The 24,198-nt window shown below is 49.5% G+C and overlaps 1 long non-coding RNA gene across 2 annotated transcripts; it reads left to right on the top strand.

Moving 5' to 3' along the window:
- The first annotated feature begins 574 nt into the window (after window positions 1-574).
- LOC148006124 (uncharacterized) lies at window positions 575-23,099 on the top strand. 2 transcript variants are annotated; one of them, XR_015621277.1, is made up of 5 exons: window positions 575-865; window positions 12,173-12,238; window positions 12,982-13,075; window positions 20,670-20,854; window positions 21,666-22,538. It is a non-coding gene; the product is annotated as an uncharacterized LOC148006124 (long non-coding RNA). The 2 variants fall into 2 exon arrangements; XR_015621276.1 differs by lacking the exons at window positions 575-865; window positions 12,173-12,238; window positions 12,982-13,075 and adding an exon at window positions 17,148-17,287 and having other exon boundaries at window positions 21,666-23,099.
- The last annotated feature ends 1,099 nt before the right edge of the window (window positions 23,100-24,198 follow it).

The raw sequence follows: 24,198 nt of genomic DNA, 5'->3' as shown, positions 1-24,198 counted from the left end.
TGGACAGATGGATGGATACATGGATGGATGGATGGATGGATGGATGGATGGATGGATGGATGGATGGATGGATGGGTGGATGGACAAACAGACAGACAGATGGGCAGATGGATGTGTGGATGGATGGATGGACAGATGAATAGATGGACAGATGAATAAGTGGATGGATAAGAGTATGAATAAATGCTCTGAGAGCCAGAGTACCATGACTATGTAACGCGCGGGCTTCCCAGGAGCCAGACATATTGAGATTTAGTAAACACAGGGAACTGAAGCCTGCTCTGGGAGAAAGCAGCACCAATCGTTTGCATCCCAAACTTAACCCTTGGGTCCGCAGAAGTTTCCTTTCCCAGATTAATGACCCCACTCCCTAGAGGATGACAAACCTCTCCCTCCTTGGCCTCACCCTAGAAGGCCAGCTGCAGGCTCTCCTACCTTTGTGTCTCCCTGGATGGCAGGCTGCAGGCACAGCCCCTTCCTGCCTCTAGACAGCCCTGGGGCAGGGGTGGTGCAGCGGAGATCAGATCACCAGGCCCAGCAGCCCCATGGAAACCCAACAACAAGGCCGCAAACAGACCAAGCCCTCCCGGGAAACCCGAGGTGCGGAGGGCACCTCCTTCAGTGTCTCCGGAATCCAGAATTTCTGGTGGATCAACTGAGCTGCAGGTGCAGGACACCAGGCCATTCCATATAAAGAAATCCAATCTCCCTAACAAGGTCCCATCTATCACGCCATCAGAGTCTTTTCCAAGGTCACAGAATTCCACCCGGCCTCTATAGGGTGGAGTAATCTTCCGGCCAGAGAGAGGTCCCTAACCAGTTTACTACTCGTCAATAGGCAGATCCATGAATCCGTAAAGCTCAGGTAAGTCACATTACCACATAAATATTAACAGGCTGGAATAGAAATTTTGAAAGGACAACATCTTTTTTTTAAAGATTTATTTTTTTTAAGGCTATGAGTGCTCTATCTGCATACACACCTGCATGCCCGAGGAGGACAACAGCCCTATTACAGACGGTTGTGAACCACCATGTGGTTACTGGGAATTGAACTCAGGACCTCTGGAAGAGAAGCCAGTACTCTTAACTGCTGAGTTATCTCTCCAGTCCCAGGACAAGATTTTTTGATTTACATGTGTATGAAATAAAAGCTGGTCTTGCTCCCTTCCCTGGGGGCAAACATCTCCAGAGAAGTTTATAAACACTGCCCGGGCACATTAGTCCTCAGGTGGCAGAGAAGTATTTTATACCACCGGTGTCCACGCACCACGTGCCAGGCCTTGTACTCTTGCTATGTTGCCCAGGCTAGCCCCAAGCCCCTAGGTTCCAGTGATCTTCTTTTTTCAGCCTCCTGATACACTGGGGTTACAGGCGAGTTGACATAACTTCATCGATGGCCTACATTTAAAAAAAATGTAGCCATGCCTTTAATCCCAGCGCTTGGGAGGCAGAGGCAGGCAGATCTCTGAGTTCAAGCTCAGCTTGGTCTTGAGAGTGAATTCCAGGACAGCCAGGGCTACATAGAGAAACACTGTCTCGAAAAAATGAAAGAAAGAAAGAAAGAAAGAAAGAAAGAAAGAAAGAAAGAAAGAAAGAAAGAGAAAGAGAGAGAGAGAGGGAGGGAGGGAGGGAGGGAGGAAGGAAGGAAGGAAGGAAGGAAGGAAGGAAGGAAGGAAGAGTACGAGTCTTTTGCCTGCACACATGCCTTGCACCTCGTCTCTGTAGACACCCACGAAGGCCAAAAGATGGAGTCAGATTCCCCAGAACTGGAGTCACAGATGGTTGTGAGCCACCATGTGGTTGCTGGAATTTGAACTCAGGACCTCTGGAATAGCAGTCAGTGCTCTTAACCGCCGAGCCATCTCTCCAGTCCCATAATCTACATTTATTTTCAAGTTTTATAAAAAAATTAATTTTTTATTCTCTCATATATCATAACCTCCATTTCAAACAATTTAATCTCCACAATACTATGAGTCCTGTTACAGGAAGGACTCAAGGTCCCTCAGCCAACAGGTGTCAGATCGAGGACTCAAAACAGGTCACTCGACACCTGTAGCCTTAGCCCCCACCCTGGAAACGCCATGTCTGGAGCGTGTGTATGGTCACCCAGGGTTGGCTTACAGTCCTAGGGAAACCTTTGCAAGGGGGTCCCATCACATTCCCGTTTTACCAATGAGCAATTTCAGAGAAGCTAAGTCATCTGCCTAAGGTCGCATCTGCCTCCAACATGTTTGCTGTTGACCCGGATATGAATCTTTTGCCCTGGAAGTGCAGGGTCAGGCCCACCTCCCTCCTTCTTCCCACTCTCAGAGCCCAGATCCAATGAAATTTCTCGGGGAGAAATGTAAATTTATATTGGTTTTTAAGTGTGTGTGCTCGTGCGTGCGTGCATGCATGTGTGTCTGCGTGTATGTGTGCATGTGTGTGTGTGTGTGCGTGTGGTGTGTGTGCGCGTGTGTGTGCACAATAGCACTCAGGCCAGAAGAGGCTATGATATTCCCTGGAGCTGGAGTTGCAGGCAGTTGTGAGCTGCCTGTCATGTGTGCTGGAACTCAACCCTGGGTCAGCAGTAAGAGCACTATGTGGTCTAAACAACTGAGCCATTGCTCCGGCTGCAGCACCTAAGTCCAACTTGGAATTTAGGCTCATAAATAGACTGAGCTTAGATGAGCGAACGAACGAATGAATGAATGAATGAATGAATGAGAGCAAACGAAGGCAGATAAATGGATGTGTGAGCTTCTCAGATCACATTCTCTTGTCTCAGTTCCTGCCGTGAGAAGCACACATTAAACGTTTCTCCAGGGAGTCTGGGGCATGGGGGCAGGGGGCTTTCTGAAGAGTCATGTCTGGAACATGGCATTATCCATGGGCCCCTGGGAAGGGGATAAGGTGCTCCCCGCTTCATTTCCATACCAGGAAGCTTCCCTCTGTGGTGGCTATGAGTGAGCCTTCGGCACAGAGAGGAAAAACTGTCCAAGGTCACACAGGAAGTAGGAGACGGAGTCATGGTTTCACCTCTACATGCCATTTCTCCCACAGCTAGCCCTGGGGACTGGTCTTTTGGGGTGTATGTGTGTGTGTGTGTGTGTGTGTGTGTGTGTGTGTGTGTGAGAGAGAGAGAGAGAGAGAGAGAGAGAGAGAGAGAGCATGTGCATGTGCATATGGGTGTGTATGTGTGAATATGTTGTGTGTGTATATAAATATGTATGTATGAGTGTGTATGTATGAGTGTGATGTGCATGTGTTTGAGTATGTATATGTGTGTATGACTGTGTATGTATAGTGTGTATTTGTGTATATGTATATGGGTTATGAGTGTGCATGTGAGTGTGTGTGTGTGTGTGTGTGTGTGTGTGTGTACATGTACGTACTAGAAATTGAACTCAGCCAGGTGAGTGCTATATATACCATTGTGCTTTGTTCAAACCGTGCTCCCAAGTACAGATGCTGACAGACACAGGGTACCCAACAGGTCTAATAAGGATCTGCCCAAATCCACAGACCATGCAGACAGGATGCAGCCTCAGAAGCCCTGGTTTAGAGGGAAATGAAACAGTAACAAAGACGTTTCAGTGACCTCGGTAGATGTCTGGGGTAAGAGACTAGGCAGGATGAGGGGTGTCACTCATAGTAAAAAAAATAAGGGTTCTGGAGGGCTGGCCCCAGGATCCTGGGGACAGTCAAAGGGCCTCATCTGCCTTCTTGCTTACCCTTCCTGGTGGCTCACAGCATCCTCAGGGAAGCCCAGTAATGGGCTGGGAAGACAAAACTCACGCTAGAGTGGGCACAGGGCTATGGTATCTGGGCCCCACCACAGCCTGGCCCAGCCCAGCCTGCCAGGCCCTGAGCAGACATAACACAAAGACCTTCTCAGACAGGCGGACAATTCACCCTTTCAGGCAGAGGGCGGCAAGGAAGCCATTCCAGCCCGGTTCCCTTTGGCTCCTTAAAGTGAATCACTCCGGTTAATGACCCTGGGAACAATGAATTAGGAGCAGGTGTGGGCTCCTCTGGCACAGACAAGGAGCTGGATCGGAGGAACACCCGTCCCAATCATGCCAATGGAGATCAATTCTACGACTACCTTAGAACCAGAGAACCACGTCAACTGTGACCATTAGAAGTAGCAGAAGGCTGGGGTCACAGAGACACAGAAAGCCAGTGTCCAGAAACATTGAAACTCCTGGGGTCACCTTGAGTCCCTTGCTATTGGGCCTGGCCCTGAGGCCAAACATTAATTTCCACAAATGAAAGGATATGTAGACAGAAATAGAAAAATGAACTTATTTTAGTTTGGGCGAAAACTAGTGAGGAAGACATTCTCAGGCTGTCTGTCTCAGTGACATGTACAGCTATGAACTCAGACCATCTGGACTAGAAGGAAGATGGTCCCAGGCTGCCATGGGGTGCCCGTCCTCATTCTAGTGTGGAATTTCATGGAGAAGGCCTAACCTTCATGGACCCCGGAACAGACTCTAAGTCCTACCCCTTAGAACAGGAAGGACCTCAGATGTCATGCTGTTGTTGGAAGTTTCATTTTCCATTCAACTGGATTCCAGTTGGGGAAACTGAGTAAGCTGATCAGAATGACAATGTTGAAGCTCGTATCCAAGCATCATCACTTCTTATCCTTACTGCACTTCTGGGAAAGCCAGGTATGGTGGCCTGTGGCTGTCATCCCATGGATAAGGAGGATGCGGAGATTGGAGGATGCTAAGATTGAGATCAGCATGGACCACATAGCGAAACCTTGTTAAGGGATGGGGCACAGAGAAAGAGAAAGGGGCAGAGAGAAAGAAGGAAAACAAATTAAGAGAAAGAGAAAGGGAAGGAAGAAAAGGAATGAGAGAGGGGGGAGGGAGAGAGGAAGGAAGGAAGGAAGGAAGGAAGGAAGGAAGGAAGGAAGGAAATCGGGCAGGTAGAAGAGAAGCAGATGTAGAGGGAGAAGGTCTGAACGCCCTCCCCGGTTATGGCCAGCCTCTCTGGAGGACCACCTGACACACTGTGCACCGTGTTCTAGCCCTGCTGTCCTTAAGAGATGAAGGCCTTGAGAACTTGGTGTCAGGAGAATGCAGTTGGCAAGTCAGGACAAGGTTGGATTCTTAGAGCCAAACCCCATTCCCTGCCTAATAAGGAAGACAGAGCATTCACTGGTTCTACCTGGGACTCTGCCGACCAGTGACCACACAGGGGAGAGAAGCCAGTATCCCCAGCTTCTGCCTGAAACACCCATAGCCACACCAGGAGTCACTTTAGGTCACTGCCAGGACACGCAGGAAATTCAGCTCAACTTTTCAAGAGCCTGTTATAACCCAGGCTGGCAGATGCCGCTAAAACAGAGAGACTTCTGCCTACTTCCAAATTGCACTCTTGAATGTGTGTGTGTGTGTGTGTGTGTGTGTGTGTGTGTGTGTGTGTGTGGTTTTTTTTCTCTTTATCTCTAGTTTTGTTTTGAGGCAGATTCTCATTTTGCAGCCCTGCCTGGCCTAGAAGTCATAGAGATCCATCTGCTTCTGACTCCCTCGTGCTGGGATTAAAGGCGTGTGTGGCCACATCTGGGTTGCCATTAAAGTTTCGTCTCTATAACAACTCCTAGCCTTTTGATTCAGTTTGTGATGGAGTAACAAAAATCTACCTTGGCCCAGCACTCAAAAAGCTGAGGCAGAGCAAGACATGGTTACACACACCTTTAATCCTAGCATTCAGGAGGCAGAGGCAGGCGGATCTCTGATAGATCTCTGTGCACTCAAGGCTAGCCTGGTCTATACAGTGAGTTTCATGACAGTTGGAGTGACATAGTGAGACCATGCCTTAAAAATACAATCAATCAATCAATCCAAAAATAAGACAGACAGACAGACAGATAACTAATGCAGAAAGATTGCAAGTGTGAGGCCAGGAAAATGAACAAAGTAGGTAAAATATCTGGTTCCAAACACTGAAAATCCAGGCTGGTGAGATGGCTCAGTGGGTAAAGGTGCTTGCATCCAAGACTGATGATCCTAGTTCTATCCCCGGGACATACACTGAGAATGGTATTGACTCTTTCAAGTGATTCTTCAACTACATGAGTGTCATGGCATGTGTCCCCGTTTACACACTTCCATACACATGCACACTAAATAACTAATAAAGTTTTAAATGTAATACAAATAAATAGAAAAGAGAAAACATATTCTTTTAAAAATAAAAAAAAGCCATGGTTCCTCCCTGGACTCCTATTCCAAATCAGGGTTGGGAAGCATGCTTCCTGCACTGCACACGATGCTCTTACCGGATTGAGGGTTCGAAGGTTAGAATTCTGCTAGGAAATGTGTGGAAAGCTCTAGAAAGGAGGAAGCTACAAATAAGAGTATAATTTTCCAGAGTATAGGATAGGATTCCATGAGGCTACTCAAAGAGCAACAGTAAAGCTGTAAACTGAGCCCTTCCCAGGTCCCACAGAGACAGGACATACTGGAGTCCATACTATCCAGTGTTGAGGATCTACTATGGAGACACCATGAAGCTGGTGCCTTAGGTGCAAACTGAGTTGTCCCCAGAGTGAGGGTCAGTTCAGGTAAGGCACAGTAGAATTTGAAGGCTTCAAATGAGGCAAGCAGGGTAACTTATTACCTAGGTACCTATGAAAAGAAAGGCCAGAACTAAAGGAAGATGACATGGTAGAAAGAGTCAGCATTGAGAAGTCCATGATGGATCACCCAGTCAGAAATTCCACACATGTCAGGAACCAGAAAGCATGACCCTTTGCCACAAGAAACACCAAGAGGAAGGGGGTCCAAGGATGGGAAAGATGGCGGAACTGTCCATAGAGATACATGAAGCCATTACTATGGTGTTGAAGGATTTAAAGGAAAAGATGATCGCCATAATGAAGAAAAAATGGAGGTGAAATTCATTTTTACTCCTCATCAGACTCCTCATCAGAAACTATGGAAGCCAGGGAAAGATGAGACTGCTCCAAAATGCTGCAAGAAACACACCGTGGACAGTGTCTGAGGTCCAACAAGGAATGGGAATAAAAACCTTTTCCAGAAGAAAACAAAAGCTGAGGTCAGGTATGGTGCCAAACACCTTAAATTCTGACCTAGAGGCAGGCAGACCTCTGTGAGTTTCCCCGGCAGCCTGGTCTACATAGCGAGTTCCAGTACAGCTGGGGCTATGCACAGAGAAAACAAACAATAAGCATGTCTGTCACCAGTAAACCCATCAGAAAGGAGAAAGGTAATTGTCTAAGCAACCAAAGTGACCTGGAGCAGAAAGTCAAAAGGATACAAAAGACTAACTCTGGTGGAAGACAGTGAATTTGAGGTAATGCTAGGCAAGCCAGGGTTTTAAGCTCTAAAATGGTAAGTGTTTCAAGTCAAAGCAATACCACTCAGCAGAGGGTTACAATGTATCTAAAAACAAAAGGTATTACAATAGTCTGGAAAAAACAATACAGGGTGGTGCTGGACTACTGCAAGTTTCTTTCTTGTAAAAAGACTTTCACTATGTTCTGAAGCCAGTCTGGAACTCTCTAGGTAGCTTGAGCTGCCCTCAAATTGCTGTAATTCTCCTGCCTCAGCGCCTCCCCCACCCCCGTGCCTGGATTGGCATGCATAGCTTCCGTTAGACATTTTTTGGGGAGTGAGGGATGGCGGCACTGATTCAACCATGTTTCTGGTGTTTCTTTCTTTTTTTTTTTTTTCCTTTTCTTTTTTTCGGAGCTGGGGACCCAACCCAGGGCCTTGCGGTTGCTAGGCAAGCGCTCTACCACTGAGCCAAATCCCCAACCCCTCTGGTGTTTCTTGTTGTTGACCTGAGTGGAGTTTTTAAAACCCTGGTGGTTCAATTGTGACGTGTCTCCAGAAATGTGTCTGCTTTTCTAAAGTTCTCAATGTATTAGCATCCTGTGCTCCTGAGCCTAAGCTTCTTCCATTGTCACCTGTTGCAAGCAGTGGGTTTGTGCTACAACAGTTAAGATAAAGCTAACTGTTTCAAAGTAACCTGGGTCACCAGCAACATTCTGCTAAATGTTTAGAAACGTTGGCTGTTTACTCTCCTCTTCCGTATTCGTCCTCCCTCCTGCCCCCTTCCCCTTTTTCCCTCCTCCCACTCCTCTTCCTGCTCCTCCCCTTCCTTCTCTTCCCCTCTTCTCCCAGCTCCTCCTCCTTCTCTCTGAGGAAGTGGTGTGGGAACACCAAATGCCATCACTCACCATGGATCACTTACCTGTGGGATCACCTGTCATCACCAAACCCTTAAAGCAAGCAGCAAATTTGTTTGTTTTTTTTTGGGGGGGGAGTGTTTTATTTTATTTTATTTTGTTTTGTTTTGTTTTGTTTTGAGATGGGACTCATTCTGTAGACCAGACTGGCCTTAAACTCAGATCCAACTGCCTCTGCTTCCTGAGTGCTGGGATTGAAGACATTCGGCACCATAATTTTTTTTAAGTCAAAACTAAATAGTTTGAGACTGCCTCAAGTGGTCCAGGCTGACTTTGAACTTACTATGTAGCTGAAGGGACTGCTTCTGACTGCCAATTCCCAGGGTTACAGGCTGGAATCACCAAACTTGGCTTGGTATTTTTAATAATTAATCCAAAGAAGGCCAGCAAAGGAAGACCAGGGACAAAGAAGAGATAATTGGACAGCAGACGTCAAGCTAGATGGCTTAAAGCCAGCCAGGCCTCTGACACCGCCAAACGTACACTGTTGAGGTAGGGATGTGGTCCAGTTAGTAGAGCGCTTTGCCCAGAATGTATGAAGCTCTGGTTTGGTCCTAGCACCACATAAAACTAGATGTCCTGGCACATTCCTGCAGTCCCAGCACTGGGGAGGCTGAGGCAGGAGGAGCTGGAGTTCAAGTTCATTCTCAGCTGCATGATGGGTTCCGGGCTAGCCTGAACTACAAAAGAACCTATCTCGACAAACTGGCCACATACAAAGACCCTGTAAATTGTATACCCACAGTCCTATTTAACGGCAGTTTATTAGACTGAATTAAAGGAGGGGGAACCTAATTGTATAGTTTATTTTAAAAAAAAAAACTATCAGGTATGTGGTTCATACCTATAATCCTAGCACGTTGGAGGTTGAGGCAGGGGGATCACAAAGAGTTCTAGGCTAGTTAGAGCTGTCTCAAATCCTAAAGCTAAGAAAATTACTTTAGTTTCCTTATATTTACTCATTTTATGTGTATGAATGTTTTGCCTGCATGCATGTCTGTGTACCATGTGCATGCCTGGTGCCTGAGGAAGTCAGAGGGTATTGGATGCCTTTGAACCGGAAGAACAGATGGTTGTGAGCCAGTGTGGGCACTAGAGCCTGACCCCAGGTCCTCTATAAGAGCCATAAGTGCTGTTAACCACTGATCCATCCTGCCAGCCCCAAGAAAATTATTCTAAATATAAAGACACGGAAAAGTTAAATGGACCAATACCCAATGTGAACAAAATACTCATGAAAAGAAAGCCCGCGAGACTGTATTAATGTCCCCTCAACTTCAGAGCAATTTTCAGAGATTAGTAGGGACATTTATGAGGGAGAAAGGGGTCACTGAATGGAGACACGCCTGATGCCTCTGAGCTTCATAGACGAGATCCACAAGAGTAAAGACAACACACCTGAAGAGAGACGCTAACGAAGCCATCACCTACTCTGGAAATTTCCACATCCATGACGTGGGCAGAAGCCAAAGCTTGACTTCGATGTCACAGCGAACGCCCTGCCCACCTGCAGAGACACCTCAAGGGTACATGGGACATTCGAAGGCTGTAAAACAAGCCCCTGGCCATTTTCAAAGACCAAAATCAAGGCCTTGATTCTGTAGCAAGATGAAGAGACCCGACCGTTCTAGTGGATCAAGGAGCGGAAAGCAGGACCTTGTACACAGCCCATGAGCCCCAAGGCTGCCGAGGGGTGACAGGGTGGCTCCTACAGTGACCCGGCGTCCTCACACCTTTTGAGACAGCCATGCGTCACAAGGGACTCCAGGCCAGTGCAGTGTGTCACCTGCCCTGGGAGGAGCAGACTGTAATGGCTTGGGTAAGAAGTAGGCTTGTATGTCACCCATCTCCTGAGTCACTCCCACTCCTGGTGACTCCCTGAGCCAGAGCATGTCCTCAGCCCACCTTTTTTTTTTTAAAGATTTATTTATTCATTTATTATATATAAGTACACTGTAGCTGTCTTCAGACACACCAGAAGAGGGCATCGGGTCTCCTTACAGATGGTTGTGAGCCACCATGTGGTTGCTGGGAATTGAACTCAGGACCTCTGGAAGAGCAGTCGGGTGCTCTTAACCGCTGAGCCATCTCTCCAGCCCAGCCCACCTTCATCCTCTGCTGGAAAGATTACTCTGAACCGAGGGCTCCGTTTAGTAGCTCTCAGTGTCACCTCTGGCTTCTCCCCTCAATTCCCTAAAAGGCTGGAAAATCTCTCAGAGTCAGAGATGGCTTAAACAGGGGTAAAGGAACTTGCCATGGAGTCTGATAACCTGAGTTTAATCCCTAGACTCACATGATAGAATGGGAGGAGAGAAGCAACTCCCATAGGTTGCTCTCCGTCCACCACAAGCATGCCCTGATCTACGCACACCCACGCGCACATATAGAAATAAACACATAAAAAAAGTGGCCATAAAAAAATGCTTCTGTTTGAGTGCAGAGCCAAGCCACCAAAAGGTGGGGCAGTGCAGTGACCCAGGGACACATAGGAAGGGTCAGTGGTGACGAAGGAAAGGTAGCAAGGTCTTAGACACCTCCTCTGTCCCCGGCTCTCTGTTTTCTGTTTCGTGTGTCTTATCACGTACACAGAGAATGAATCCGTGTGGTGGTAGGGCTCGTGGCTCAGCGATGAGCAGATCCCTCTGTGGTGGGAGCTTTCTTGTTGATTCAAGTGTGTCCTAGGATCCAGTTGACTTTGCTACCACTTGATCAGCCCTGGCATGTCCAGCATGGGCCACACTCCGCTCCTCCCCCAGCTTGATCTACCACCTGCCTTGCCTTTAACAAGTCACACCAAGCCTCTGCACAAGCCGTTAAAGGCTCCTGCTAATCCATCCTTATCCTGCCTCTGAGTTTACGAGACTCAGGTCAAGCATAGCCTCTACCAGGAAGCCTCCCCAGATATCCCAGCCTGTTCACAGCACATCCTGTGCATGCCTACACCACCATGGTGACCACTGGCTTAGCCCTTTGCGACCAACTCAAGGCTGGGGTTGCTCTTCAGCTCTCTGTCACTACCCAGCACAGCACCTGACACTCCATGCGACTGGTTGCCCTAGTTTGCTTTCTGTTGCTGGAATCAAACACTAACCAAAACCAACTCGGAGAGGGAAGGGTTAATTTTAGCTGAGGGTCCAGTCCATCATGGGGAAAATCAGGGCAGGAGCTCAAGGCAAGAGCTTGAAGCAGGGACTACGGAGGGATGCTGCTTACCGGCTTGCTCCCTACTGGCTTGCTCACCTGTGTTATATAATCTGGGCGACCTGCCCAGAGATGACATTGCCCACAATGGGCTGGGCACTCTCACATCAACCAAAATGGCCCCACAGACATGCCACAGGCCAATCTGAAGGAAGTAATTCCTCAGGTGAGTTTCCTCTGCCCAATGGGTCTCCTGTTTGTGTCAAACTGGCACTAACTAACAAAACTAACAAGTACACCTGGCACGGCACAGCAAACAGTAATGAATACGCACGCGCGCGCGCACACACACACACACACACACACACACACACACACACACACCACTTTGTATCTATTGGGCTTGGCTGCAAGCACCTGACAAAGAATGGCCCAGGAGTCAGGTACTTTGTTCTGAGATCTCACAGCAAAAAGGGGGCAGAGCCAAGATTTAAACCCAAGCAAAGCGGCTTCGGGGTTTACACTCCCAGGGACCACACCTCGCCGTGAAAGAATGAACAGTGAAAGAGGAACCAAGACACGAATGAGCAGACAGGGAAAAATCAGGTGAATGAACGGCCTGGCCTGGCATCCTGATATCGAGAGCAGTCGGCTGTCTTTGCAGACATCAGCAGCAGCTTTGACAAACAAGCCCCAGCTACTTTCCACCTCATGCCTCTTTCTGAGTTTTCCCTGGTGCTGAGAGAGTTGCCCTTTGCCTGATCGCTTTACCAGCACCAACTGAATCCTCTCCTCCCCCACATTCCTCCACAGATCCCCCAAGCACTGAGTACCAGGACTGTGTTTCCCGGACTGTGGGGTCACTGAGTTTCAGAGCTGGTAAGAATAGAGGCTGTCCAGTCCAACCTTCTGCCTCATACGAAGCCTGAGACTCAGAGGGGGCAAGCAACTTACCCAAGGCTAGCCAGCAAGTTGCTGCCAGGGTCAGGAGTGGTCACAGCCTCCTGGCATCCACACTCATACTTCCTTTCCCTTCCTAAGTGCAGCTAGGATCTTTTCCAAGTCTACAAAACAGAACATACATGACAGACCCGCCCTGGGATGTCACCCCAGCTATCACTGTCACTTTAGGGCGGCCGTGAAGAATTCTTGAGATGGTCTCAATCCCCCTCACACATTTCCGAGGCTCTCCCTTATAGACCCTCTCCCCCACAGGACAGTCTCTGGCAGGCTGGGGTCACAGTGAACCCGTCACACCTGTAGACAGCTGCAGGGCTATAGGGGCCACACCTTTCTGCCCCTTGAAAACCAGCAGAGTCCCCTCTAGCTCTAAACTGTGTGGGTCATGAGTCGGCTTCCAGAGGAACAGTAAGGAGGCAGGGCAGGTTGCTCGGGGTGCCCTGCCAGAATCTACACACAGCCCAGATTGCGAAGGTTGGGCTGGTGGGCAAGAGGAGCCAGTCCTCAGGGATTGACGTTCTCACATTAGTGACTCACAGGTAAGGGCGCTGGAAAGAAGGGACAGGACAGGACAGACAGGATGGGACAGACAGCAGATACAGACTGGATCAGGCAGAGCCTCCCACTACGCAGCCTTATCACCCCCTTCGCAACTTTTACAGGCGACCAAGCAGTACAGAACAGGGAGGCCCGCACGTCTGTGTTTTCTACAGAGGACATTGCCAACTGCAGTTAGGCTCCCTCGGTACTTCAAAGGCAAGTGACGCCAAGGGGGAGGGACAGAAGAAAAAGAGTGCTGGCTAGGGCTGGTGGTGACTGAGGCTTGGGGTCAGGGGTTCCAGACCCGGGTGACAGTCACGGGCACTAGGATCTTGCAGGAGCCAGGTGTCCCCTATACCAGCCAGCAGCCAGGCCCACTGGTGTTCGGGTAGGTGCTGTTAACATAACCCTGGTACTGTACAGGATTTAGTGACACTGGAGAAGCAGGCTCTGTGCAGGACAGAGCATGTTCAAGGAGGGCAGGGAGGGGTGGACATGCAACAGGCTAAGCCCAGCATCCAGCCATGGCTCGCCCCACATATCCAGTCCCAGGGCTGAGCATGGCACAAGGCATGCCGGAGGGGGCCAATGAAGTCCTTATAAAGTGAAAACTGCCGGCTGAACCCGCCCCAGCTTGGTGGCTCAACTCATTCATAGCAAAGGCATCTCTTTCAGTTCTTTCCAGCAAAGCCTTTCTCCGCAATAGAGGTGACATCATCTTCTGGTAAACACCGCCTTGAGGTCAATTTCCTTTGAACTTTCTGCTTCTGTTTAATCTGTCGAGTTTGGAGGGGAGCTGGCAAACCCAGAGAAGTGCAAAGGTCCTTGGCTGAGTCACAAGCCCAGCCAAGTTCCATTCCTGTCTGACTCTCCCCATCTCTGGCTGCTGAGGCTTGACCCATGCAGGCCATGTCTCGGGGCGTGTTGCTTTTGTGAAGTCACCGCTGTGGAGAGGAGCCTCAAGAATGCAAAAGCCTACACCCTCTAACCCCAAGCACTCAGCAAAAGGCTCATAGGAATCAGGCACCACGCTGGAACAATGTACACGCATGCTCATAGTTACAGGTCTGTCATATACACACATGCACACTGGCACATATGTGCACATAACACACAGAAAGAGACAGAGAGACGCAGAGAAAGAGAGAGTGATGCATACAACACACTCACACACACACACACACAGAGAGAGAGAGAGAGAGAGAGAGAGAGAGAGAGAGAGAGGCATACAACACACAGACGGACAGAGACAGAAAGACTATGAGAAAGAGAGAAAGATATGCATACAATACAGACAGACAGACAGATGGATGGGTGGATGGAGAGAGAGAGAGAGAGAGAGAGAGTGAGAGAGAGAGAGAAAGAGTTATTAATGCCTTATCCTTTAAAAGAGCCCATTCTGGGTCTGGCAAAATGGCTCAGCAGGTAAAAGCACTTGCGTGACAACCAAGTTTGATCCCCTGAACCCATGTTGTAGAAGGAGAGAACCAACTCCTGTTGTTTTCTAACCTCCGAGAGAGAGAGAGAGAGAGAGAGAGAGAGAGAGAGAGAGAATAAAGGAGCACGCCCTTCTGGTTGATAGGGCACTCTCGCACTCTCCAGTCACTCTCCAGTCAAACATGCACATAAACGAAGACTAAAGCCATTGGCATTGGTGCTGAGCTAAGGTCTGAGCTCAGCGGTGGAGGCTGGAGCTGGGTCTCAGGGCTCAACACTTGCCTAGGGTGTGTGAGACCCTGAGTTTGGTTCCCAGCACTGAAAACACAGGTCTACAACAGAGATTTCGGCTAGTGGGAAGCAGGCAGAGTGGGCAGGATGTCCCTTAGGAGAGCTGAGGGGTTAGGATGTGGGAAGGTGGCTGGATGAAGAGCTGAGCCCCAGAACCCAGGCTTCTCCCAGGTCAGTGGTCAGTGAGAAAATCCCTCTGTTCAGCACAGTCACGGCGGGGCTGTGGACCACGGGAGGACACGGAGCCAGCAGTTGGCCAGTGTGGACCAGTGTGGACCCGTGGCTTCGAAGGCAAACATCATGATGGTACCACTTTAGCTAATTTGGAACTGCAACACTGTCATACCCAGTTATGGTGTGGACAAAAGGCCATGAGTCCCCAAATACATCTGGAGTCCGTCTAGCTGACAGTTGTTTGCTGAAATCTGATGAACTCTAACACGGCTTAGTTTATGTGACTTAAAATACTTCAGTACAAGTCATGGGGCAGCCTTACACAGGAGGCCAGCCTATGCCTGGCTAAACTCAGAACTTACTTCCCATGGCACCCATGGACTGCCAGGTGGAACCTCGGGGAGTAACAGTGGGATTCTGGGGAAGTTGCTGGAGAAAAAGGAACCCACATCTGTGACAATCCACAACCTTTCACTTCTGGGGCAGGAGAAAATACCTCAAACCAGGTACCCTTTCTCTCACAAAGAATATGGCTAATGGGCAGGCTTCGGCCAGCAGTGACCTGTCACTTAGCCATGTATCGAGTATCGAGAATGATGGGTCAATTGCTCCTAGAAATATAGGTATCAAGACTGACCGCTCTGGGAATATATAAAGCAAAGAGAAGAAGAGGAGAGTGGGGAGGAGGGAGGGGAGGAAGGGAAGGGAGGGGGAGAGGGAAGGAGAGTGAGAGGGGAAGGGGATGAGTGAAGGATGAATAGGAAGGAGGGGAGGAGGAGGAGGGGAGGATGAGTAGGGATGGGTGAGTTGAAGGGCAAATGGGGAGTAGGAATGAGTGGGGAGGAAGATGAGCAGGGGGAGAGGGCTAGTGGAGAGAAGGGAGAGTAGGGAGGAGGGGTAAATGGGAAACAGGGGTGAATGGGAAGGAGGGGTGAGTGGGGAGAGGGTGGGTGGGGAGGATAGTGAGTGGGGAGGGGAGTGAATGGGGAGGAGGTTGAATGGGGAGGAGGGTGAGTGGGGAGGAGGGATGAATGGGAAGCAGGAGTGAGAAGGATGGAGGGGTAAATGGGAAGGAGGGGTGAGTGGGGAGAGGGTGGGTGGGGAGGATAGTGAGTGGGGAGGAGAGTGAATGGGGAGGAGGTTGAATGGGGAGGAGGGTGAGTGGGGAGGAGGGATGAATGGGAAGCAGGAGTGAGTAGGATGGAGGGGTGAATGGGAAGGAGGGGTGAGTGGGGAGAGGGTGGGTGAGGAGGAGGGTGGGTGAGGAGGAGGGGGAGTGGGGAGAAGGGGGATTGGGAAGGAGGGGGCGTGGTGCTTGCTACATCTCCTGTGGAAGCTTCCATTGCTATGCTGTCTTTCATGAATGTCAAGTTTGAGCCACAATGGGTTTAGTGGAAGGGTGGTTTAGATAATTCAAGTGTCTCTCTACAAAAAGCTGAATTAGGAGGTTGAAGATAGAAACAGTTCCCTGTCCTCAATTTAGCTTCTTGAAACCCGAGTTCAGCATCCCACACTGTGTCCTCAGAGCACAGGATTAAGGAGACAGGGAGGGAGGAGGAGGGAAAGCAAGGTGGGCATCCCTAAGCATCTGTGGCTCCTATCTTGTGCCCAGTGGCGCTCAGCCCAGGTTACCAGAGGCATCCGGGAAGTCAGATGCTGATGTTATAAGATGGTGTGGGCTCCACATACAAGGGTGCCAATCATAGTACAGGCAAGGTTCTAGGCTGGACTCACACTCCAGTCAACCGTGAGACGGACCAAGGCCAGGCATCAGAGCAGAGCTGACTGTAGATCCCCATCTGCGTTAGCTCCGATCTGCTCACAGCCTTAGTGTTCTAGACTGTAAAATGGGGCAACGTGAGAGCACCGAGCAAGACAAGAGCTTGAAGACCTCCACCCCCAGGGCAGCTCTCAGAGGTGCGGAGGCTCGCTGCAGCCCCCAGCATCCGGGAGAGCTCCTCTGACATCATCGACAGCCTTAGGAGACAGGTGCAAACAGATCTGTGGGAAAACAGCGGTGGTGGCCCGCAGTGGGAACTCCAGATGCAGATAAGCCTGGGCTGTAGAGGTGCTGGGTGGTGCAGACAACCCCTCCCTTAGAAAGAGAGTCACTTTACACAAGGGCCAACCACACACTTAGCCACTTCATGCTCCATTACCGCCTGCCTCAGTTGACAGGAGCGATGCAGCCAAACCTTGGGTTAAATGAAGGTCACCAGGAAATGCCAGGCTCACACTCCATTAGAAGCCCATAGGGCAACAGAACCATTAGAGACCTGTTAAAGGAAGCCAGAACCAGGCTGTCGCTGAGCCAAGACATTCCTCTGAGAATGCCTTCAGACCAAAGAGACGGAGATGGACAGCCCCGGGGAGGAGCTGGGCATCCACATTTACGGCGACATAGCAAGATGTGGTGAGAACAGAAGACGGAGCTGGTTGGAAGTGGGGTGCATGCCTGGGATCGCAGCACTCGGGAGGCTGAGGCAGGAGGATTGTTGAGTTCAGAGCCTGGGCAACATTAACAAGGTACCAGTCCAAGGTTCCTTTCATAGCAAGGAAGTAGGGGGACAGGGAGGGGAGGGAAAAAGGAAGGAAGAAGGGGAAGGAGGGAGAAGGGAAGGGAGGAGAGAAGACTGGAGGGGAAGGGAAGGAAGAGGAGGGGAGAGAAAGGGAAAAGGAGAGGTGAGGAGAGGGGAGGGAAGGGCAGGGGAGGAGAGGGGAGGAGAGGAGAGGGGAGGGGAGAGGAAATGAAGGAAAAAGGAGAGGTGAGGAGAGGGGAGGGAAGGGCAGGGGAGGAGAGGGGGGGAAGGGCAGGGGAGGGGAGGGGAGGGAAGGGCAGGGGAGGAGAGGGGAGGGAAGGGCAGGGGAGGAGAGGGGAGGGAAGGGCAGGGGAGGAGAGGGGAGGAGAGGAGAGGGGAAGAGAGGGGAGGGAAGGGGAGAGGAAATGAAGGGAAAAGGAGAGGTGAGGAGAGGGGAGGGAAGGACAGGGGAGGAGAGGGGAGGGAAGGGCAGGGGAGGAGAGGGAAGGGAAGGGCAGGGGAGGAGAGGGGAGGGAAGGGCAGGGGAGGAGAGGGGAGGAGAGGAGAGGGGAAGAGAGGGGAGGGAAGGGGAGAGGAAATGAAGGGAAAAGGAGAGATGAGGAGAGGGGAGGGAAGGACAGGGGAGGAGAGGGGAGGGAAGGGCAGGGGAGGAGAGGGGAGGGGAGGGGAGAGGAAATGAAGGAAAAAGGAGAGGTGAGGAGAGGGGAGGGGAAGAGAGGGGAAGGGAGGGGAGAGAAGGGATATTAGCATACACTTGCAACTGGGGCTGGGGGCCTTGTCAGCTTTGCCTGTCTCTAAACTCTTCTGGGAGGCCACATCTGGAGGGCTTCACTAGTGACCCCTTTGTCCTAAAATGGAACAAACTTGATAAGAGCCACCAGGACATTTTAAAAAGTTCACATCCTTGGGCCCAAGTTTGCCAAAACCATTTTAGACATCTTTCCTAAAAATTTCCTCTTTGGTTCTGACAGTAGCTTTGGTCCAGGGCCTTGCCAGGGGAGTCATTTGTGTAAGTAATAATCAGAAGGAATTAAGTCCAACGAAGAGAAGGAAAAGCAAACCTCGCAGTGTGTGAATGATGAGATTAACATATTTGGTGTGGAGCAGTGGGAATCGCTCTGCTGGTAAAAGCACCCACCGTGAGGTTGGGGATTTAGCTCAGTGGTAGAGCGCTTGCCTAGCAAGCGCAAGGCCCTGGGTTTGGTCCCCAGCTCCGGATAAAAAAGAAAAAAAAAAAAAAAAAGCACCCACCATGCAAACCTCTGGAACCCATGCTAACCCCCCCCCAAAAAAAACCAAAACAATAACAACCACAAAAACTTCGGTGATCCCTTTAATCCCAGCACTCAGGAGGCAGAGGCAGGCAGATCTCTGAGTTCAAGGCCAGCCTGATCTACAGAGCGAGTTCCAGGATGGCCAGAGTTTCACAGAGAAGCCCTATCTTGAAAAAAGAAAACAAAACCACAAGCAAACAAACACCCTAATGCCGTGGTACTTGTCTTAACCCCAGAACTCCTAGAGGACCAGAGACTCACCTGCAGCTCATGGGTCACCGAGCTTGGAGGACTCGGGATGACAGAAACAGCAAAGCATCATGGGAGAAACACACACAGAGGAAGAGGACATTGCAGAAACAGAAGGACAGACCAGGGGCTGGGGAGCCTGGCTCCTTTTACAACTAGCCTTTTCAGGGTGCCAGCAGGGGTCCCCAATCCTGTCCTTAGGCACCAACTGCCACCACCCAAGGACCTCCTCCTGGCTGGCTGCTTCCCTCACACACATTCTAGGGTCCTGAATCACACCCAGCCAAGCAGAGACAAGTGAATGAGTGAGTGGGGCCCTGAGCCCTCAGTCACCCTTTTGCATGTAATGGTATCAGCTGGTGGCCAGATCTGGGCAGTCTTCACCTACCTGTCACTCTGCCCTGACAGCCATAAGGCAGGGCTGTTAGGTCCCAGAACCTGCAACATAGGTTCTGCCTGGGAATTTGCTAGGACTGCAGCTTCTAAGGTTCCATTAGAATAAGACAGGCGGGGTTGGGGATTTAGCTCAGTGGTAGAGCGCTTGCCTAGGAAGCGCAAGGCCCTGGGTTCGGTCCCCAGCTCCGAAAAAAAAAAGAACCAAAAAAAAAAAAAAAAAAAAAAAAGAATAAGACAGGCAGGCCTGGGCTCTGCCTACCTCACTGGCACTCACTGTATGAAGCTAAGTTTGATAAATCTGAGGGTGACTTGGAGCCTGGGCTTCTTGAAGGGAACCTTGAAGTTGAAGCCCACTTGAGGCCACAATGACAAGTCCAAGAACCGACAGAGTAGCATTTGTTGACCTATAGCCACGAGGGAGAAGATACACCAGAGCAAAGACAGGCATTCAAGAATGTAGGGGGAACTCAGTCCCGCTGTGGTCAAGCAGAGCCCTGTGTGAAGGGCTCCAGTGTAGACTGAAATGTGCATCCAGAGTCCTGTTTCCTTCAAAACCACAGTTAAGATGGTGTCTTAAGGGGTTGGAGATTTAGCTCAGTGGTAGAGTGCTTGCCTAGCAAGTGCAAGGCCCTGGGTTCGGTCCCCAGCTCTGAGAAAAAGAAAAAGAAAAAAAAAAAGATGGTGTCTTAAAAAGCTGTCCCTGAACCACTGCACAGGGGCCGGAAATCAGTAGGAGTGGGACCTTCAGGGCCTCCCTCATCTTCCGAGACCCCGGAACAAAAGCTGCTGGTTGCCAATGAGTGAGGAAGCGTTTCCTAGTGAGTGTGGCAGACGGCCCCCCACAAACATGGGTGGCCATACTATCTCAGGCTAAGCCCTATCCCCAGGAGAGATTCTGGCCTCTGGTAACATTGAAGTTGGTTCTAGTCGACTCTGTCATTTCAGACTGGCCCATGGCTGGGCAGAATGATACTTTCTCCGTCCAAGGCAGTTGTTTTATATGTTTTATCATTTTATGTATATGGGTGATTTGCATGTGTGTCTGTGTGTGTGCATGCATGCGTGCGTGTGTGTGTGTGCTCACAACAGGTCAGGAGAGGGCATTGGATCCCTTGGATCTGGAGTTCAGTTGGTTGTGAGCCACCACTCGAGTGCTGGGATTTGAACTGTGGTCCCCTGCAAGCGCAGTCAGTACTCTAACCACTCTTGGCTTGAAGGTATTGCATGAGGACCATTCCTGAAGCATTTACACAGAACTTGGCCAACAGTCAAAGCGAATTATAGTTGAACGTGATTTTATGATACATACAGTATACATGAAATACAAGCACAACAGACAACCACGTTCCAATGTAATTACCGTGAGCGTTAATGGGAGTAATATGTTGTGGTTAATACATGAAAGGAGATGGGCTCTTGTTGCTCTTTCCTTTGGCTTCCATTCTGCAGGAACGGGGACTGGATTAAGGTGTCTGAAGATGTGACTCCTTAGAGTGCTTGCCAAGAAGGCATGATGCCCTGGCGTTAGTCCTCAGCACGGAATAAACCAAGCACGGCAGCGCACACCTGTAATCCCAGCACTTGGGAGGCGGAGGCAAGAGGATCAGAAGTTCAAGTCCAGCCTCAGCTACAGAGTAAGTGTGAGGCTAGCCTGGGCTACAAGAGACCCATCCCCCCATTCTCCCACACACGCAGGCATATAAGAAAACGCTCAAACTGATTTTGTTTCTTTCTATGCCAGTTAACCATGTCCAGAGCTGGGAGTGGGGGACCAGGATTGTATGATGAGGCTCATGTGTTCCCCCGATCCCTGCCCTGGAGGTTTGGTCTCTAGTGGGGCAGCTGTAAGATATACTGGAAACTTGGTGAGAGTCCTCCAAGAGCAGGTGGGAGAGAGAAGCAAAGCTAGCCACTCCCTCGAGGCACTCTTTCTGCTTGTTCACATGCGCCCCTTCTGCAGACATAAGGCTCCCTACTCCTTCCCCACGACATGGCACAGCCAGGGACTATGTATCAGAATGTGGGCACCATACTATTTGGAGCTTCCAGTCACCAGAATCATAAGCCAAATAACCTTCCATTTCATTATGAAGAACCCAGCCTCAGGTATTTTACTGTAGCAGCCGAAAATGGACCAAGATTTGGGAAGGTAAAACATTGAGCACCTAACGAGACAAAATTCACAAGCCAAGCATTCTCGGGCCTGCAAAATGTAGCAGCTAGCAGACAGAGACATGACAGTTAGCAGACTGAATATTTCAATTATTAGAACTATATCAATTTCTTTAAAAGCTAGAGGAAAGATTAAATGCAGGTGTGTGTGTGTGTGTGCGCACGCGCGCGCGTGTTTTGTTGTTTGGTTTTGGTTTTATTTTTTTGAAACATGGTCTCATGTATGTCAAGCTTGCATGAACTCACGTTCCTCCCGTCTCTGCCCACTGTTAGGATTGACTCTGTCTCTGCTCACTGATTACGGGTGTACGCCGCCATTGCCTGGCAAGACTGAACAAGTTATGTAGAGAACAGATATAAACAAGACCCACATCAGATTCTCAGAGATATAATTATAACAGAGGCTGAAAAGATGGCTCAGTACTCAAGTTCTTCAGGAAGACCCAGGTTTAATTCCCAGCACCCACATGTCTGCAACTCCAAGGAATCCAATACCTTCTTCTGGCTGCTCTGGGTGCACAGACATACATGTGGTGCACACACATGCTGGCAAAGCACTTATACACATAAATGCTACCGGTGATGATGATGATGATTAAGAAGAAGATGATGATGAAGAATGAATGTTTAAAAACTATATTGCAGGGGTGAGAAGGCTCAGTGGTTAGAGCACTGGCTGCTCTTCCAGAGGTCCTGAGTTCAATTCCCAGAGGCCACATGGTGGCTCACAACCATCTGTAATGGGATCCCATGCCCTCTTCTGGTGTGTCTGACAGCTACAGTGTATTCATATAAATAGAATAGAATAGAATAGAATAGAATAGAATAGAATAGAATAGAATCAATGGCTGCTCTTCCAGAGGATACAGGTTCAGTTCCCAGCACTTAGGTGACAGCTCACAACTGTCTTTGCACGTGGTACATATACACATACTCAGGCATCCATCCACCCACATAAAATTAGTAGATAAATGTTTTTAAAACACTATAGGGCTGGAGCTCAGAGGTTAAGAGCACCGACTGCTCTTCCAGAGGTCCTGAGTTCAATTCCCAGCAACCACATGGTGGCTCACAACCATCTGTAATAGGATCCAATGCCCTCTTCTAGTGTGTCTGAAGACAGCCACAGTGCAGTCACATACATTTAAAAAAAAAAGAAAAGAAACACACTATAAAATTGTTGGTAAAACTCTGGCACAGTATCAGTTAAAAGGGAGGGTCACAAAATACCCTCACCAAAATAACAAAAACAAAAGGAAGGAAGGAAGGAAGGAAGGAAGGAAGGAAGGAAAGAAAGAAGAAGAAGAAATGATTCAACAAATTCAACATCCCCTCAGTCAAAACCCTCCACACACCAGGAACTCAAGGAAACTACCTAGTTCCTCATCCAGTAACAGGCATCCATGAAAACTTACGGCTGGCACCACTTTTAATGGAGAATTCCAAGCCGAGGCAAGGATGTCTGGCATCTGCCTTTCCCTGCACACAGCTGTCAGAATGGCTAAGACAAAAACCAGAATGGAACCGACTACACCAAGCAATGGGGCAGAGGGAGAAGTGGACACAGGTGCCCTTCCCAAAGTCAATGGGAAATGCCACAGCCACTCAGAAAGACAAGGCAGCGGGGTGGATTTCCTAAAGTGAGTCCCTAACCCTTCCTAATGCAAGTGGAGACCCCTCCTCTGAAATGCTTAGAACCTCAAGTGTTTTGAGATTCACTTTTTTTTAAGCGCTTGCATGCTCGCAGGGAGACATCTCTGGCAGAGGACCAGACTCAGCTGCAAGTCCTTCACATTTTGCATCCACCTTCTACACCAGCTCTGAGCTAACTTCCTGCCATGTTTTTGGTGAGCCTTTGTTTACACCGAGTCCCGTCACCCAAGTGGAATTTTCCACTTAACAGCATCATCACCAGTAGCTGTCTCAAAGTTTCAGATTCAGAGATTTTTGGCTTTGAGAACTAGGGACTCTTCCAAACATCTCTACCTGAGGGAACTGAAAACACATCCCACAAGGGTTTGTACAAACCCACAGCCCTGGCCATATGTCAATAGGTTGGTACAACTCGAAACAATGTTGAACAAAATCAGATACAATGTGACAATGGGAGGCCCGCTGGGCATCCGAAGAAAAAAAAAGGGCAGATACTCATGTGTGGGCAGACCTCAAAACCATCATGTTAAGGGAAAGGGATCCCAAGACACAGGTTGTGGGGATTTACTTATATGAATTCTAAAAAGGGGAAACTTTAGGGACAGCATCAGCTCAGGAGCCATCCAAAGGTGGGAACAGACCATAAAGGGACAGGAGGGAGATTGGGGGGTCCTGGCATTTGGCTGTGGTATGATGTCATCACCACAGGGAGAGTTAATCCATGGTCACCCAATAGACAGCTTGGTGTGAGTGCCTTTCACCGAATGTGCAGGACAGGTTGGAGGCTGTGACCTAGTTCACGTCTGCTCTGACACCCATGCACTACAGGCTGTCAACTTTCCAGGCAAGACCCGGCAAAAGAGGAGTTACCATGGATACAGCATCCCGATCCACAGGGCTGGAAGGCACATGACCCAGGCACTGCAAAGCAATGGCCCAAAACACTGAGGGTACCGCACAGGGGCCCATCAGCCCCTTCTGAGACAGGGAGACAGGGAGACAGAGTACTGGAGTGGGCCAGGCTCCTCAAAGCTGAGACCATAGAGACGTTGGGAGCCGCCTTCAAGTTCTTGAACACTTCCTTCCTCTCCCTGTCCACCAAAGGGCCAGGCAGCTGTCTTTTTATATTATGATTACTTGTTTTAAAGTTTGT

Source organism: Rattus norvegicus, chromosome 5, assembly GCF_021556685.1.
Source record: "Rattus norvegicus strain SHRSP/BbbUtx chromosome 5, alternate assembly SHRSP_T2T, whole genome shotgun sequence".
Lineage (NCBI taxonomy): Eukaryota > Metazoa > Chordata > Mammalia > Rodentia > Muridae > Rattus > Rattus norvegicus.
Note: the sequence above shows the minus strand (reverse complement) of the source record. Positions and strands in the feature narration are given on the sequence as shown.